Raw genomic sequence first — 17,870 nt, 5'->3', positions numbered from 1 at the left:
CTTTATGGTAGCCTGGTGTAATCGATGCAGTTGCTTCATGGTAGTAAGGAAATCTCTCCCAAATTTTCCCATATATTTATTGAAAAAATTTCACATTTAAGTGTACCTGTGCAGTTCAGACCTGTGTTGTTCAAGGGTCAGCTGTACTATTCTTTCTGCATTGAATTGTCTTAGCACCCTAAGTGCTAAAATCGGCTGACCATAAAACCGAGTTTTTATTTCTAGACAGTCAGTACCATTTCATTGATCTGTAAATATATCCTTATGCCTGTAGCAAATTGTCTTGCTTATTGTAGTTTTGTATTGTTTTGAAATTGATGGTAAGTTTCCCATTTTTGTTTTTTTCCTCAAGATTGTTTTATCTGTTCTAAGCCCCTTGACTTTCCATATAAATTTTAGCATCAGCTTATCAATTTTACTAAAAAGCCAGCTGGAATTTTGATAGAGATTGTATTGAATTCATAAGTTAGCTTTGGGGAGTATTGCCATTTTAACCATATTAAGTCTTCAGACTCATGAACAACGGATGTCTTTACATTTGTTTAGGTCCTCTTTATTTCAGCATGTATAGTTTTTGGGAGAGGATTTACACTTTTAAATTTTTATTTCTTTGTTTATTTCATTGTTCTTTTTGATGCTATTATAAATGAAATTGTTTTCTTAATTTCACTTTATTGGACTATTCCTTCGTATTCATTATTCATTTACTGCATAAAAATACAGTTGAGTTTTATACATTGATCTTTCATTCTTCAACGGATTCTGAGGATTAGGAGGTAGATGTCTTTGGAGAGCCATTATTCTGCCTCCTGTGATTAGGTACAGCCATTCCAGCTTTCTCCTGGTTGCTGTTTGCACAATATATCTTTTCCCACCCTTTTACTTTGAGCCTATTTGTATATTTGATTGTAAATAGTGTTTTGTAGACAATGTGTAGTTGGGTCTTGTTTTTGTGTTTTTAAAATCCAGCCTGACAATCTCTGTCTTTTGGTTGTATTGTTTAATCTATTCACATTTAATGTTACTGTTCAGTTGTGTTTATGTTTGCCACTTAAGCTTTTTTCCTCCTATATATGTCTCATATCCTTTGCTCTTTCAATTTTCCATTTCTGTTGCCTTTTGAGATATTGCTCGATCTTTCCCACCCCCAGGGTTGCCAGTTGTTTGATAATTTGTTTAGTGATTTGACTGGATCATTTTAGTGATGTCAAGTTTATTTTCCACTGCAGTGTGAAGCCTCTGGTGTCTTGTCAGAGGTCATAATCTTGGGCATGTGTAATCACCCTGACATAACATGGTTTTAGGAGGGCTCTTTTTGACTATTTCTTTGGTGTCTGTTGAGCTTTCCCCCTCTGTGGGTAGCTTTTAGACTCTGCTAATTGTGGTCTGGATACTCCATTGTTTTTGATAAAGCCCTGGGACATAACTTTTCCCATAATCTTTTGTAATTCAATTCAGACCTTTTTCCAGTTAGTCTTTGAGGTTTGTTAGGACCACAGGACACCTTCTTTTTAGGTTCTTTGGGTCTCTTGTAAATTAGCTGGCCTGCGGTTTAGCTTATTTTGTTTTTAAGAGTGCACTTAGGTTTGAACATTTGCATATGCTGTTCCACATAAAGTCAGTTATCTTGAGAAGAGCTTCAGAGCTCTCAGTTCTTATAGCTTGCCTCTCCCCTGGGCAAATTCTGAGTCATTGCTGTGGAGCTGTAGATAGGGCCAGTGGCTCCCTTCTTTCGGTGATATCTCTGCTGTATGAGTAGGATGCTGGTGGGGTAAGGAGCCTCTGGTCTTACTGGCTTGCCTCTGCTTAGGCATGGGACCTCTGCCCTATGAGCAGGTGAGCCATTCGCTCCCCAGTATTTTTGTTCTGTTGTGCCTGGGATAAAGCTGTGCCCTATGGGTTGGGGCTACGTGTGAGAAGGAAGTTTCTGATTTCTTGGCCACACTGCCTTGACTTCATTAGCATTTACAAAGCTGTGTGGGATGAGAAATGCTGGTGGCCTGCCCCTTTTGGGAAGGTATAGCCCTTGGAGCTGGTAGGAGAGATCTTTTCGGCCATATCTACCTGGAGTTTATTTTCATCATGATGAGTTGGTGGGAGAGGGAGGGAGTGGATTGTGGCTCAAGTGCAACAGACTTTTTTTTTAAACTAAGATTTAGTAGATTTTCTTAAATAAGTGTTGTGGGTTTTTTTGTTTTGTTTTGTTTTTTAAATGTATGTTTTTAGGATAATTTCCAGAGACTTAAATGGTTGTTTTTTAAAAAATAATTTTCACCATTTACTGTTGTTTCCTGGGGAAGGATCTACTACCTTTTCAAAAGTTGTCTCTGTCCTGATTTTTTTTTAAAAAAATCAATGTTTTCATAATATGTCTTTTTCCATTCTTTTGCTTTCAGTCTTTGAAGTGATTTTCTTTTAGACTTATTGTTAGATCATGTTTTATCCATTCAGCCAGTCTTTGTCTTTTAATTTGTGTATTTATACCATTTACATTTAAGGAAATTATTGACATTATAGGGCTTAAACCTCTTTTTTTCTCTCTGTTTGATTCTATTGTTTTTTTTTTTTCTTGCCTTCATATGAGTTACCAAGACTTTTTTTTTTTTTTAAAGATTCAGTCTTTATTTATGGTGTTTTTGTATAGTTTTATATAGTTTTGTGTAGTTTTGTATAGTACTTGAATAACTTTTTAGTGGTTTGTCTAGATATAATATTCATTTATAATTTATAGTCTATATTGACGACTTCCCATTTGGAATGAGGTATAGAAACTTCTATTTTGATTTTTTTTACCCTTTCTAGTTTTAAAATGATTATCTTTATTTTCCGTACATAGCATTATATCCGATACAATTTTTATATCAGACAAGATTTTTAAAATTTTATGTTAGTTTCAGGTGTACAGCATAGTGGTGAGATAATATAATTTACAAAGTGCCCCCTCAACCCCATTATTCTAGTGTACACCTGGCACTATACACAGCAATTATAATATTGGCTACGTTTTTACTTCACATCACCGTGACAGACATCACATAAGATTTAGGGCACATGTGAGAAGAAGTATTGTTTACTATCATTCTTAACCATTCTAATGCTGTTCTTTTCCGAAGATTCAGTTTCTATCTCTTAATGTTTCTCTTCTGTTTAGCAAACTTCCTTTAGCCATACAAGTTAAGCATAGGTTTGCTAGTTACAAATTTTTGTAGTTTTCTTTCATTGAGAATGTCTTGTTTGCCTTCATTCCTAAAGAATGTTTATTGTTGCATATAGAATTTGTGGTTAAGAGTTCTTTTCTTTCAGCCTTTGAATGACATTATGCCACTTCTTTCTGGCCTCTGTAGTTTTCCTTGAGAAATCTACTGTCATTGGAATTGATGTTCTCAGGTCATGAAGTCACTGTCTGCTTGCGAGACTTTTTTGTCTTTAGCTTTTAGATGGATTGATGTGTCTTGGTGTGGATTTCTTTGGGTTTAAATTGTTTTGGATTTTTAGTTTTTGATTCTGTAGTTTTATGTCTTTTGGCAAATTTGGGACATTTTCAGCTATTATTTGTTGAAATACTTTTTTAAGTTCCATTCACTCCTAGGATACTGATGACACGAATGTTAGCTATTTTCTTATTGTTCCACGGGTCCTTGAGACTGTGTTAATTTTTTTCCATCATTTTGGATAAATTCTATGGATTTGGTCTAAAGTTCAGTGATTCTGTCCTGTCATTTTCACTTTACTATTGAGGCCATTTATCACTTTTTAAATTTTGGTTATTGTGTTTTAGTTCTGTAATGTCCATTTGGCTTTTTAAATAACTTCTGATTCTTTGATCTATTTTTTGTTGTTTCAGGAGACTTGTAATTGCTTTTTAAAGCATGTTTACATTGATTCCTTTAAATTCTTTGTCAGATGATTCTAATATTTGATTCTTCTTGATGTGAGCATGTATTAACTGCCTTTTCTCAATTATTTTTCTGGTTTGGGTTTGACAGTGGTTTTTGAGTACGTTGTGGATATTTGGATATTACATTCTGATGATGATCAAGGTGATGTTTAATCTTTCTTTTGCAGGCAGTCTTCCTGTTGAAGACATTTGGCCATGTAGGTTTATGTTCAGCTTCTCCTTGGGCCCAGTTGACACTATCCCAGCAAAAGTGGAGTGCTGACTCACTGTCTTGTTGTAAATGGATGAGATGGAATTTCAGTTCTCTCTGGGTTTTTCCCACCAAAAATGTACCAGCTCATACAACTTGGTTGCCATTTAAGCTCAATTCCACTGAGCCCCACTGGTACCAGGGATGGAGGAAGCATTGAGATGACTCATGCCACCTTTTTGCTGTAGGGTAGAGAGTGGAACCTCAGCCCCCCTTCTCCCTAGGGACCTTAACATACCAGAGAGGGGACAGGTAGTGGAGTGATGACTTGCCCCAACTCCCACCACTGATTCCTTTTTGTTATTGCTGAGTGGGAGTAGAAGTTCGGCTCCCTATTACTACCCACTGACGTGGAGGGGTAGGAGTTTTTTAGTAGTTTAGGTAAGGAATGATGTTGGCCTAATTAAAGTCTCCTTTATTTAAGATTACGGCAGTGGAGATAGTGAGGATTTTTTCTCTTCTTTCCAGGTTTATTGAGATACAATTGACAAAATTGTAAGATATTTGAAGTTCAAATCACGGCGATTTGATATGTATACAGGAGGATTTTGTCTGTCATGTCTTTGTCTTCTTATATCTTTGGTAACGGGGTGACATTGGCCCCTGAACATGAGTTGTGAAGTGTTCTCACCTCCTATTTTCTAAAGAGTTCATGTAAGGTTTGTATTATTTTTTCCTTGAGAGAATTCACCATTGAAACCAGATGGGCCTGGATTTTGTTTTGTAGATTTTTAATTACTAATCCAGTTTCTTTACTTGATATGAGTATATTCAGTTTCTCTTTCTTCTTTAGGCAATTTGGTAATTAATATTTGTCTAAGGATTTGACTTATTTCGGATGTCCGACTTGTTATAAACACGTTCATGATATTCCTTATGATATTCCTTTACAGCTTTTGGTTTCTGTAGGGGCTGTTATGTTCTCTGTTTCACTCTTGCACTGTTGATTTTAGAAATATTTGTTCTCTTTTTCTCTCTAAATCAATCAGTTTGAATGTCTCCCTCCTTCTCCCTTCCTCTCTGTCTTCCTTGCCCACTGCACCTTCCCTTCCTTACCTGTATCTTCTCTTGCATCTAGTTAATTGTGTATGTTTTGTTGATCTTTTCAAAGAACCATCTTTAGGTTTCATCCCCACTCTCTCTATTGATATCTACTGTGATCTTTATTGCATTCTATTTAATATGGGCTTGATTTGCTCTTAATTAATTTCATTTATTTTTAGGCGAGGCAACCCTTGGTTGACCTCACAGATTGCAAGGACCTTGTCATTTTACAATCCCTTATTTTTTTTATTTTTTACGTCTGTAGCACCTGGTCTTCTTAGGTGGTCTCCCATCCAAGTACTAACCAGGCCCGACCCTGGTTAACTTCCGAGATCAGACGGGATCGGGCTTGTTCAGGGTAGCATGTCCGTAGACTTGATTTGCTGTTATTAAGGGGCATGTTCAGATTATTGGTTTCAGATTTTATTTCCTTTTTAGTTTAAGTCTTTAAAGCTATAAATTTTCCTCTAAGCCTGTATTGTCAAATGTGTTAGCTAATATCCATATGTAGCTATTGATACAAAATTTAAAGTTAAATAAAATTGAAGATTGATTTCTCAGTCACTCTAGTCACATTTTAAGTGTTTGATAATAGCATGTATCTAGTGGCTTCCACACTGGACAGTGCAGATACAGAACATTTATCAATGGTAGAATGTTCTTTTGGACTCTAAGCACTGCTGTAGCTGCAACTTATAGTTTACATATACACTAGTGTTAATTTTTATGTAGTTCAAGGTATTTTCTAATTTCCTTGTGATTTCTCCTTTACCCATTGGTTATTTAGAAGTTCATTTTTAAATTTCTAAATATTTGGAGCTTTCCAATTTCTTATGGTTGTTAACTTTATAATTAAGTTCAGTTACGGTAGGAGAACATACTATGCATGATTTAATTATTGAGATTTGTCTTATTAAATAGCTCAAGGCAACTATTACTGTAAAGCAGCGGTTCCCAACCTTTTTGGCACCAGGGACCGGTGTGCCTATGAGAATCCAATGCCTGATGATAAGAGGTGGAGCTGAGGCAGCGCTGGGGAGTGGCTGCAAATACAGATGAAACTTCACTCACCTCTTGCTGTGCAACTGGGTTACTAACAGGCCACCAACCGGTACTGGTCCAAAGCCCAGGGTTTGGGGACCCCTGCTGTGAAGGACCAGGTAATGTATATTTTAGACACATAAGGTCTCTGTTGTGGCTCCCCTGCCGTATAATTTGAACTATGCATTTGGTCTTTGTCCCTGGTTCCTGTCAGACTCAGAGCTTGTAAGATTCAGTGATGGGGTGATAGGAGCATTTTTTGTCATTCATACTCCTGTCAGCTATACCTGAGGTTATACTAAGAACATGACTCTACCCTCTAAGAACATGCCTCACCCTCTAGAGAGCTTCAGGATGGGCTCTCATAGGAAAAGCCAGCCACATGATTAGAGGGTGGGGCTGAAAGTTCCTTGACTTCTGGGGAGGAAAGAGGGCTGGTGATGCAGTTTAGTCACCAGTGGCCAGTCAGTCATGCTTATATAATGGAACTTCCATAAAAACCCTTAAGTGATGGGGTTTGGAGAGCTTTGGATTGGTGAAGATGTCCAGGTGTTGGGAAAATCTAGTATGCCTGAAGAGGGCATGGAAGCTTTGTGCTCCCCACTCCTCCCCATGCCTTGCCCTATGGATTGCTTTCATTTGTTCCTGAATTGTATACTTTATAATAAATCAGTAATAGTAAAGTGCTTTTCTCAGTTCTGCGAGTCATAGTTATAAATAATTGAACCTGAAGAGGGGGATGTAGAAACTCTCTGAATCTATCACTGGTCAGTCAGAAGTCTCTGTGACAACCTGGGACTTGTGACTGGCACTGTAAGTGGAGGCTGTCTTGTGAGCCTGAGACCTTAACTTGTGAAGTCTTATGTTAATGCCAGGTACTTGGGATCAGAATTGAATTGAGTTGTAGGACACCTAGTTGGTGTCAGAGTTGAAGTGGTGTTGGAAAAGATACTAGGTATTTGGTGTCAGGAGGAAAGAAACCTCTCACAACTCTTTAAAAATACAAACCTATTCTTAGCTTGTGGATCATACAGGAACATATTGGGCCTGATTTGGCCTTTGGGCTTTAGTGTGTCCATTTCTGGACTAGTAAGTGGTCTGTCATTGGGAATATTTTCTTTGTGCTTGAATAGCATGTATCATTAATGTACTGTCTTTGTATGAAGTGTTCTCTGTGTGTTACAGCAAGTTGGTTATATTCAAAGCTTCTATGTACTTACTAATATAGTTTTAAAAAATCAATTTCTGAGAGGTGACTTGATGAAATTGTTTAATTTTCCATTTGTCTTTATTAGTTTTGCTTTGTGTATTTGTTAGGTGCATAGACATTTATAATTGCTACATAATCTTGATTTATTGACCCTTTAGCATATAAAATGTTTATCTTGGCATCATCTGAGAGTTCCTCCACCCCACGGTAACATAGCCATGCCACTTACTAGGTTACTGTTTTCATGGTATGTTTTTTTCCTTCCTTTTACCTTCAAGTTGTTGTGTGATTTAATCTAAAAATGTTTATTTTAGACAGCATGTAGTTGGATTTTGTAGTTTATCCAGTCTGACTGTCTGCCTTTTTATTGGGGTGCTTAGTCCATTCACATTGAAGGTAAGTGATATGTTTAGATATAGGTTGTCCATTTTGCTGTTTTCTATCTATGTCATGTCTTTTTGTTGTTGTTGTTCATTCCTTCACTAAGCCTTTTTGTTAACTAATATTTTCAATGTACTTAAAATTTTTCTCTTATTTTGTTTTGCTTTGATTTTAGTAGTTGCTCTACGAATTATAGTATATGCCTTTATCACAAGCCACTTCTGGGTAATACTGTGTTAATTTTATTAAAATATAGTAACTTTATTTCAGTGTAGATTACTTCCCTACTTTGTACTGTTATTGTCATGTTATTCTATTTATCTATTTAAAAAGTTACCAGTACATAGTTACGATTATTGCTTTAAGCAATCTTATGTTTCTTTTAAAGAAATTAAGAGGAAAAAAATAGTCGTCTTCGCCCATGTTTATCATTTCTAGCACTTTTCATTTCCTTCCTGTGAATCTCAGTTAAAGTCTGGTTTCACACGGTGAGATACCATCTCACATCTGTTAGAATAGCTATAATCAACAAGACAAGTAATAACAAATGTTGGAGAGGATGTGGAGAAAAAGGAACCCTCATACACTGCTGTTGGGACTGCAAATTGGTACAGCCACTATGGAAAACAGTGTGGAGGTTCCTCAAAAAACTAAGAATTGATCTGCCGTATGATCCAGCAATCTCTCTACTGGGTATTTACCCCAAAGACTTGAAAACCTATATCCAGAAAGATTTGCACACCGATGTTCATAGCAGCACTATTCACAGTGGTCAGGACATGGAATTAACCAAAATATCCTACAATACATGATTGGCTAAAGAAGCTGTGGTACATATATACAATGGAATATTACTCAACCAGAAGAAGAGATGAAATACTGCCATTTGCGACAATATGGACGGGGCTTGAGATCATCATGTTAAGCAAAATGAGCCGGACAGAAAAAGTTGAAAATCACATGATATCACTTATATGTGGGATATAAACCTAAAAGCAACAAATAAGCAGGACAAACAGATAGACTCATAGACATGGTCTATAAGCTAGTGGTTACCAGAGGACTATAGACTAGTGGTAACTAGAGGGGTGGTGGAGGAGGGGGAGGTAGATGGGGTAAAAGGGGTCAAATATAGGGTTTAGGGGAGGATGAAGTGGGTAAAGGGGATCAAATATATGGTAGCTGAGGGAAACCGGACTTTGGGTGGTAAACAATAGAATGTACAGATGTCAAATGATATCAAATGAAAATTATATATGTTACCCCGATAAACTTAATTTAAAAAAGTTAGTCTGGTTTCAATTCTTTTCAGCCCGATGGACTTCATTTATTATTTTTTGTGGTACGAATGTGCTAACATTCTTTTAATTTTTATTTATCTGGGGATATCTTTTATTTTGAAGTATGTTTTTGTTCGTTACAGAATTTTTGGTTTACAGTCTTCTTTCAGTACTTTGGATATGTCATTTAATTGCTTTCTGGCCTCCACTGTTTCTGATAAAAAGTCAGATATTAATTGTATTGTCTTTACCCTATATGTGATGAACTGTTTTTCTATTACTTTCAGGATTTTCTTTGAAAATCTGTCATTCGGCTGTTTGATAGTGGTAGCAATTAGGTTTGATTCACTTTGCGTTTATCATATTTGGAATGCTTCTAACTTTTGGATCTTCATATTACTGCATTTCATCAAGTTTGGGACATTTTTGGACATTCAGTTTTTTCTTTCACTTCTTACTCTCCATTTCCTGGGATTCACATTACATTTATGTTGGGATTCTTGATGTCCCATTGGACCTTGAAGATCTGTTCCTTTTTTAGGTCTATTTTCCTCTTTTGGATTGGATACTTTTAATTTATCTATCTACAAGTTCACTCAGGTCTGTTAATTGAGCCCAGATAGGTATAATGAAATTTATGGATATTCTACTTTTTATCTCTATGTATTGTTTTTATATTATCATTTCTAGTTCTCATTTGAAACTATATATATATTGAGACACTGCCATCATATTTTAGTTTATCCTTTGCATGATTTCTTTTATTCTTGGAAATATTTATAATTGCTGCTCTGAAACCCCATCATTTAAGGGTTTTTATGGAAGTTCTATTACACAAGCATGATTGACTAAATCATTGGCCACTGGTGTTTGGGCTTAGTTGATAAGTGAGTGATTCCTCCCTAGAGGTTATGTTACGCTTTTCTGTTTCTTTGAATGTTTCCACAGCCTGATACCTTAGATTATATATTACAGCAACTCTGAATTCTGCTTTATTTTTCAATGGGTTTTTAGTATTTTTTTAGTTACTTGCTTAGACTTAAAGTATGGAATCTGTCTTTCTGTACAGTGTATAGCTACTAATGTCTCTTTTCAGTTTTTTGTTTTTTTTTTAATTGTTTAGCCTGGCTTCCCTAGAGCTTGCTCCTGTGTCTGCATTGCTTGAAGGTCAGCCAGTGCTTTGGGCAGACGTTCTGATCAAATACCATGAACCTGTGAGCCTCATACCCATTAATGACCGATCTCTCTGGTTTGGGAATCACATTCAAAGTTTCGACCAGTTTTCAGTCTCACTTGGCCTTTAGTTTTTGCTGGGCTTTCTTGGGCCTCCCTTTTAGTTGGCCAGGTATGCATGGAGAGTTCATCTTAAGTCCTGTGACTCTCATTTTAAGTATCTTGTATAATTTCCTGTTAGGGCTGCTGCTTGCTCTGTGACCCTTCCTTCAGGATGGCAAAGCTATTCTTTCTGGAGATACCTACTTTTAGCTGGCAAAGCTTCTGTTTTCTCATTTGCTCTCCTCCCTCAATTGATTCTATCTCATATGGCAGCAGAGCTACTGTTTCTATGGTCTGCCCATCCTAGTAAAACCAGTGACCTTGAAGACAGACCAGACTGCTGGGGTGGGAGTAGGGATCATAGGGTCATCCTCAGGCTAAAAGACCAGTGCCTCCTGCTGTTTTTAACTGAACTCTAGCAGTTTCTGTAGAGTAAGCACTTATCATTTTGTCTGGTAATCATTTTGTCTGATAATGGTTGTTTCTTAGTGCTCCAGAATTGGTGGTTGTGTGTGTGTGTGTTGCCCTGTGCTCTGAAATAGGGTTTTTTTTGTCTGTGTGAGACAGTTTTGTCCAGTTTTATACTTATGCTTCGAAGAGAGGATTTGCTTTTCATTCTTTCATTAGCGGAAGTTGACTACCTGTTTTTTCTTTTGAATATTCATTTTGTTGTCAAATTCTTTTCAATTTTAGTATTTTTTAAAAATAAGTAACATTTCAAGTATTCTACATTTTCTGGACATGCGTTGTCCTATACCATTGCCACTAGTCAACCACTTGTGGCTATTTAAATTTAGTTAACTAAAATTAAATTTAAAAATTCATTTTGTTAGTTGCAGGTGCTCAGTGACCACCTGTTGTATTGATTACTGCATTGGGTTCTGCAGATATAGTACATTTTCATTATTGTGGAAAGTTCTTTTACATAGTGATGCTCTAAAATCTTTGATACAGATAGTAACCAATAACCATAGATGTTTTCTGAGAACTTACTATATGTCAGATTTTACATTTATTTACATATGCAATCTTCTAACACCCCTTGAGATAGGTAGTATTATTATCCCCATTTTACAAATGAGAAACTAAGACTCAAGGTTAAAGAACCAACCTAGAGCCACACAACTCAGAGAGAGATAGGCTTGGAATGAAAACCTAATTAGTCTGGTTTCAGAGTCTGTGTCATTAATTATTTTGTTGTATTTTCTCTTTGATAAATGATGCTTGGTTTCTGACTTGAATTGAAAAGTTCTTAATGTTTTGGCTGTTTTCGAAAGTTACTTGATTTTTTTGGTAAATGATTCTTTTCATATTTAAGTTGTTTGCTTCTATTTCTTAGAGTTTTTATTACTATCTGAATTTTATCATATACCACCTTAGCATCTATTTATACAACTATATGCTTTTCTCCTTTAGTTGTTTTGATACAGTTATTTTAATATTCCTGCTGTTGAATTATCTTTGAATTCTCGATGTAAACCTTGGTTGATCATAATAATCTGTTGACAGATTTCCAGACTGATTACTAATATTTCATTTAGGAATATAGAATCAGTATGTTAGAAAGGTCTACAGTTTTCTTTTGAATTGTTTTTGTCAACTTTTACTATTAAAATAATGCTGGGCTTTATAAAATGAATTGAGATTTTCCTTCTACACTCTAGATGAGCAAATAATAATGGAATTGCTGGTCTGTTACTTACACATTACTCTTCTGTAAAAACTTGATTTGGAATTTTTAAAAGTGGCAGCTCTTTCTAATCTGTATGCTAATATGTCTGTTTATGTTTTTTACTTCTTGGCTTGCTTTTGATAAATCACATTTTGCTAAGAAATTATCCATTTATTTAGGTTTTAAAATAACTTAGAGTTAAATGTAGTATTTGCTGATAATAGACTTAATATTCTTTTATAATTCTTTTAAAATAGTTCGGTTGCTTTCTCCTTTTTTCTATGTATATCTTTTTGATTATATTCATAAGGGTTATTTTACTTTTTCCTCAAAAATCATTTAAATATAAATTTTCAATTTTGTTTTCAGTAATATTTCATCTTATATAGTTAATTGTTTTCATACTTATTTTGGTTTGTTTTATATTTTTAGTATTTTTGAGAAGGGGTAAGTTCTATCTTGTCTAATCTTCAATCAAGGCTGTGATTAGCTTTAACATAATATCTTTGAGCATGAGCTGTTTCTGCACTGTTTTCTAGAGCTTGTTAATTTTAGTCTGAGTTAACTAGAATTCATTTTTCTTTTGGGTTGTGTGTATGTGACTTTATTTTTACTTTGTAAAATTTTTTATTGGATCATGATCTAGATGCGGATTGTAAAAAATCAGTACCTTCTGTGTGTTTTTTTTTAAAAATATCTTTTAATTTTAATTTTGCAATTAGAATTGACATTCAATATTCTATGTTAATGTCAGGTGTACAGTGTGGTTAAACATTTATGTAATTTGCAAAGCGATCCCCCTGATTTGTCTCGTACCCACCTGGCACTATAAATAGTTATTGCAATATCATGACTGTATTCACTATGCTGTACTTCACATCCCTGTGACTATTCCCTGTGCTGTACTTCACATCCTTATGACTATATTGTAACTACCAATTTGTACTTCTTAATCCCTTCACCATTTTCATGCAGTCCCCCAAAACGCCCCCGCCCCATCTGGCAATTACCAGTTTGTATTCTGTATCTATTAGTCTATTTTCATTTTGTTTGTTTGTAAATATCAGTATTTTTTAAATTGGAAGTTTTTTTCTTTGTTTGTTTTTGGTTACTAAATACAAGATTAGTTTTTCTCAGTATTCTACAAACATACCAAAAATGTTTATTTTTTGTTTCTAGGGACATATAAATAGCTCTTAAGTTGTATTATCCACTTCCTTTTTGTTTTTCCTTTTTATCCCATTTAAAAAGTACTGAAAAGTTTCATTATACTTTTATTTTTGTCATGGTCTCATTTGAATACTTGAAAATTTTATTTAGTCGTTTTTGTTTCTGGATTTCTGTTCTTTTTGAAATCTATTTTTATGTTTTTTTCCCTTAGTCATAATTAATGGTATTCCATTTTTGTTACATTAAACATTCATTTTATGTTTATTTACTAATATCTGCAATCCCTTCTGTTATTTTTTCCCCACCCTAAGTTTGTCATTTAGGTTGGTTTGTTTATTTGTGTTTGTTTTCTTTGCTTTCATTACTTTAAAGGTGTCACTTCATTAACTTCTGGCTTTTATAGTCAGCTGTCATTGTTATCTTTGTTCCTTTGTATGTAATACTTTATTTTTCCCTTTCTGCCTTTAAGATTTACTCTTTTATTACTGGTTTTCAATAATTTGAAATTATGATGTGCTTTGACATGGTTTTATTTAGAGATGTTATCCACAGGTGTTATTGAGATTCTTAGATCTCTGGATTGTTGTTTTGTTAAAGTTGGAAAAAATTTGGCTATTTCTTAAAATATTTTTCTGATCCTTTTTTGTCACCTACACTCTGGAACTCCAATTATACATACAGTTGACCCTTGAACAACATGGTTTTGAACTGTGTGGGTCCACTTATATGTGTATTTTTTCAATTTATGCAGTTACCCCTTTATCCCCTCCTATCTATAGGTTTTATATCCATAGATTCAACCAGACATGGATGGAAAATAGTATTTTTGCATTCCCAACTGTGATTCCCAACTACAGATTGAAGATACTCTTTTGAATCTGTGGTTGGTTGAATCTGAGGATGCTAAGGGCCGAATGTAGTCACAAGTTTATATGTGGATTTTCAACTCTGCAGAGGTTGGAGTCCCTGACCCTCATGTTGTTCAAGGGTCAGTTGTATATTAAACTAGTAACTTAATATAGTCTCACAGGTAGTGAACCTCTTGGTTTTCCCCCCTCACTCTTTTGTTCATATTCATGCTTTGTTTTGTCCTCCTTAATTTTACCAGGTTTTTCTTCATGTATTTCGAAGCTGTCTTGTTAAGTGTACATATTTATTATATCTTAGAGTAGACATTTTTATCATTATAAAATGTTCAGTTTTGTCTATAGTACCTTTTTTTGGTCTAAAACTCTATTTTATCTGATGTTAGTATGGCTAGTCCAGCTCTTTTATAGTTTCTATGACATATTTTTTCCATCTTTTTTCTTTTTTCTATTTGTGTCTTTGATCTAAAGTGTATCTTTCATACACAGCATTTATTTAATATTTTTTTCATATCTAGCGAACTCTGCCTTTTGGTCGGAGTGTTTAATTCATCCTAATTTACAATCATCGATATGATCAGATCTGTGTTGTTTTGCTATTTGTTTTCTGTGTAACTCATGTACTTTTGTTGATCCTTGATTTTTCTTTATTTGCCATCTTTTGTATTTTCATATTTTCTAGTTTTCTGTTTTAATTTTTTTTTTTTTTTTTACTTTGAATTTTTAGTTAATTCCTTAGTGATTGCTCTAGGGGTTTCAATATATATCTTTATCACATTTATTACAGTTTATCACAGTCTATTTCAGGTTACCACTAACTCGACTTCAGGAAAATGTAGAAATTTCAATATGGCTCCTTTCCTCCTCTCTCCTTTGTGCTGTTGTTTATATGTGTTAAAGTTATATGTTATAAAACCAGCAATGCTGTTATAGTTATTGTTGATATACTTTATGGTTTTTAAGAAAGTTAAGAAAGGAAAAAATATAATCTTTTATATTAACCTGCATACATTGACCATTTCTGGTACTCTTTAATTTCTGTAGATTTGGGTTATGGTTTGGTGTTAAGTCCTCACTCCAGTATAATTCTGTTTCTTTTCTCTTCCTTTGTACTATTATTGTTTTATGCAGTTTTATTCTGAATCAGTTAAGGAAAGAGAAAAAAATAGGTTTATACTTTGTCGTACATTTACTTATGTAATTACCCTTACCTGTGTTCTTTATTCTTATCTCTCTCTTTTTTTTTTTTTTTTTTTTTTAAATTACTCAAGTCAGATGTCCAGAACAATGCATGTCTGGCATCTCCAGACAAGGCAGATGTTAAAGCATCAAATTTACTGAATCTAGAAATATGTTTAATACAGTTTTCATTACTGCAGAAGTTCTCTCACAGCTGTTTGCAGAAAATCCCTCCCTAACCTTTGGTTTTAGGCAACCACTTATTTACTTTCTCTCATAGTTATAAATGGGATCAAGCTGTAAGCATGCCTGACTTCTGTTGCTTAGGATAATACTTTTAAAATTCATTTATATTGTTTTGTGTATCAATAGTTATTTTTTTTTTATTGTTGAGCAGTGTCCCATTGTATATGGATATACTACAGTTTGTTTATTCATTCATCTTTGATAGACATTAGAGTTGTTTCTAGTCTGGGGCTGTTATGAATATTGCCGCTTCGAATATTCTTTTAAATGTCTTTCATAGGCATCTGTGTACATTTCTCTTGAGAAAATACCTAGGGGTACAATTTCTAGGTGTATGTTTAATTTTATCAGAAACTGCCAAATGGTTTTGCAAAGTGGTTGTGCCATTTTATACTCAAGATGGTGTATGAGAGTTTCAGTTGTGTCATATCCTTACCAACACTTGATATAGTCAGTTGGGATGTACGTTTTGATAAATATTGTTCTCCAGGTGTGTGGCAGACACTGCTCGTATTTTTCTTTCTTTATATGCATTTGAGTTACTCTTATGTCACTTCCTTTCTGCCTGAAATACTTTCTTTGGTATTTCTTGTGAGGCAGGTAGACTTCGTAATGAATTCTCTCAATCCATGACTATATAGGTGGGGATGTCTTTATTTCCATTTTTGCAGGTTAGTTTTGATGACTGTAGAACTCTTGGTTGCTAATTTTTCTTTTCTCTACTTAGAATTATGTCATCCCACTGTTTTCTGGCCTCGAATTGCTTTTGCCAAGTCTGTTATTCTCATTGTTGTTCCCTCGTACATCATGAGTCACTTTTTCTTAACTCCTTTCAAACATCATCTTGTCCTTGACTGTCAGTAATTTAACTGTGACTATGTGTATCTTTAAAAGATATGTTAGTACATTAATTTTTATAAAAGCCATGAAGGCCAGACAGTTTCCTATTTGTACTTCGCCTTGTGATACTTTGTTATGAAATAAAATGTTGTTATAAAATGTTTTCCATCATAATTTTTAAAATTTTCACTTAAAAACTTCCTATTTGAACCAGAATATCGTTTCTTATTTGCAATTATTTTAACTTTTTTTTTTGTAGGGTGGGGAGGTCATTTTTTATTTATTTTTTAGGGTTATTTGTTTATGTCCATATATAGTGGTCAGTAAAATCTTTTAATTTTTTTTCTATCATGGTCAAGCTCCACAATAAAAGTTTTATGGAAAAGTTTATATTGGAAAACAAAATATTTTATTTTTGAGTTTAAAAATTTTATTCATGGACTCAGTGTGGGTTAAAATCATTTTTGGATGCATAGGTGTTCACATTTTCGAAAAGGGAGATAGTACTTAACCTTTCATCAAGGTATGTGATAGTACCCTTGTAATCAAACATGTTAGTATTTCTGCAGCAGTGTTTACACTAAGTAAGGTAAATAAAGATACATACAAATAGTTTCACACCAATTCAGATCAGATTTTTTTCACTAAATGTGTTCTGAAGCTGAACTTTTGTCAGAATTTTCTGGACTTCAGACATAGAGAAGAAAATATGAGTTTGAAAGCCACTAAATTTTTTGTTTTGGCATTATGTTTGCTTTTTGTTTGTGGCTGCCATCCTGTTTCTTGCACAAAAGTTGATGACAGTTTGTGGATTGTACCCTTCATTGTTAAATGAAATTCCTCCTTGTCCTTTTTAATGCTTTTTGAATAGAATTTAAATTTAATGCTAATATCATTCTTCCTGTTTTTGTTTCGCCTCTCGCCCCATTTGCTGGTATGTATTTATCTTTTTCTCTTTCAGCCTTTTTTTGTTTTATTTTAGTGATGTTTCTTAATTTGATCTTCCAAACTTAATTTGTTTCTCAGGTATTGCTGTTTCTTTTTTTCAGGTCTTCTGTTGTTTAAAATGTGGAAATCATGTTTATTCTAAGAGAGCCTTTTTCCTTATATTTGTGATGTGTATTCTAATTGCATTTTTCTGAGCATTCTTGGTCCTTTTATTACTCAGTACTCAGGTTCTCTTTTGTTTCTTTTATTCTGCCTCAGTAGGAGCCAGCCAGCTGGTTCTGATTATTCACCTTGGTCTCCCTCAAGTTACTCAACCTACTAAAATGGGTTATATTTGTTCTCTATTCATGAGTATAGTTACCTTTACAGGGTCAAGTTTGGGGATGGTTGTGTAGTTATTAGTCAATGGTGAATGAATGGACCATGATAAACTTTGTTTCAGCTGTCCTGTACTGAATGCATTTTCAAATTAAATGCCTATCCCAAGACTAGCAGCAGAGTCTCACTGTTTCCCTGCTTAGCTAGTACAGTGGGGTTGGAGCTGTCCTCTCATAATCCATGGTTGAGCTT

At 34.4% G+C, this 17,870-nt stretch overlaps 1 protein-coding gene and 1 pseudogene across 2 annotated transcripts in view; one reads left to right on the top strand and one right to left on the bottom strand.

Moving 5' to 3' along the window:
• Positions 1-17,870, top strand: part of TRIM33 (tripartite motif containing 33) — a 94,159-nt gene that overhangs the window by 15,414 nt on the left and 60,875 nt on the right. The gene's annotated exons all lie outside the window — the stretch shown is intronic.
• LOC120585350 (uncharacterized) lies at positions 5,449-5,567 on the bottom strand (annotated as a pseudogene).

This window comes from Pteropus medius, unplaced genomic scaffold (genome assembly GCF_902729225.1).
Source record: "Pteropus medius unplaced genomic scaffold, Ma_sr-lr_union100, whole genome shotgun sequence".
NCBI lineage: Eukaryota > Metazoa > Chordata > Mammalia > Chiroptera > Pteropodidae > Pteropus > Pteropus medius.
The sequence above is the reverse complement of the archived record's forward strand: the minus strand, read 5'-3'. Positions and strand labels throughout refer to the sequence as shown.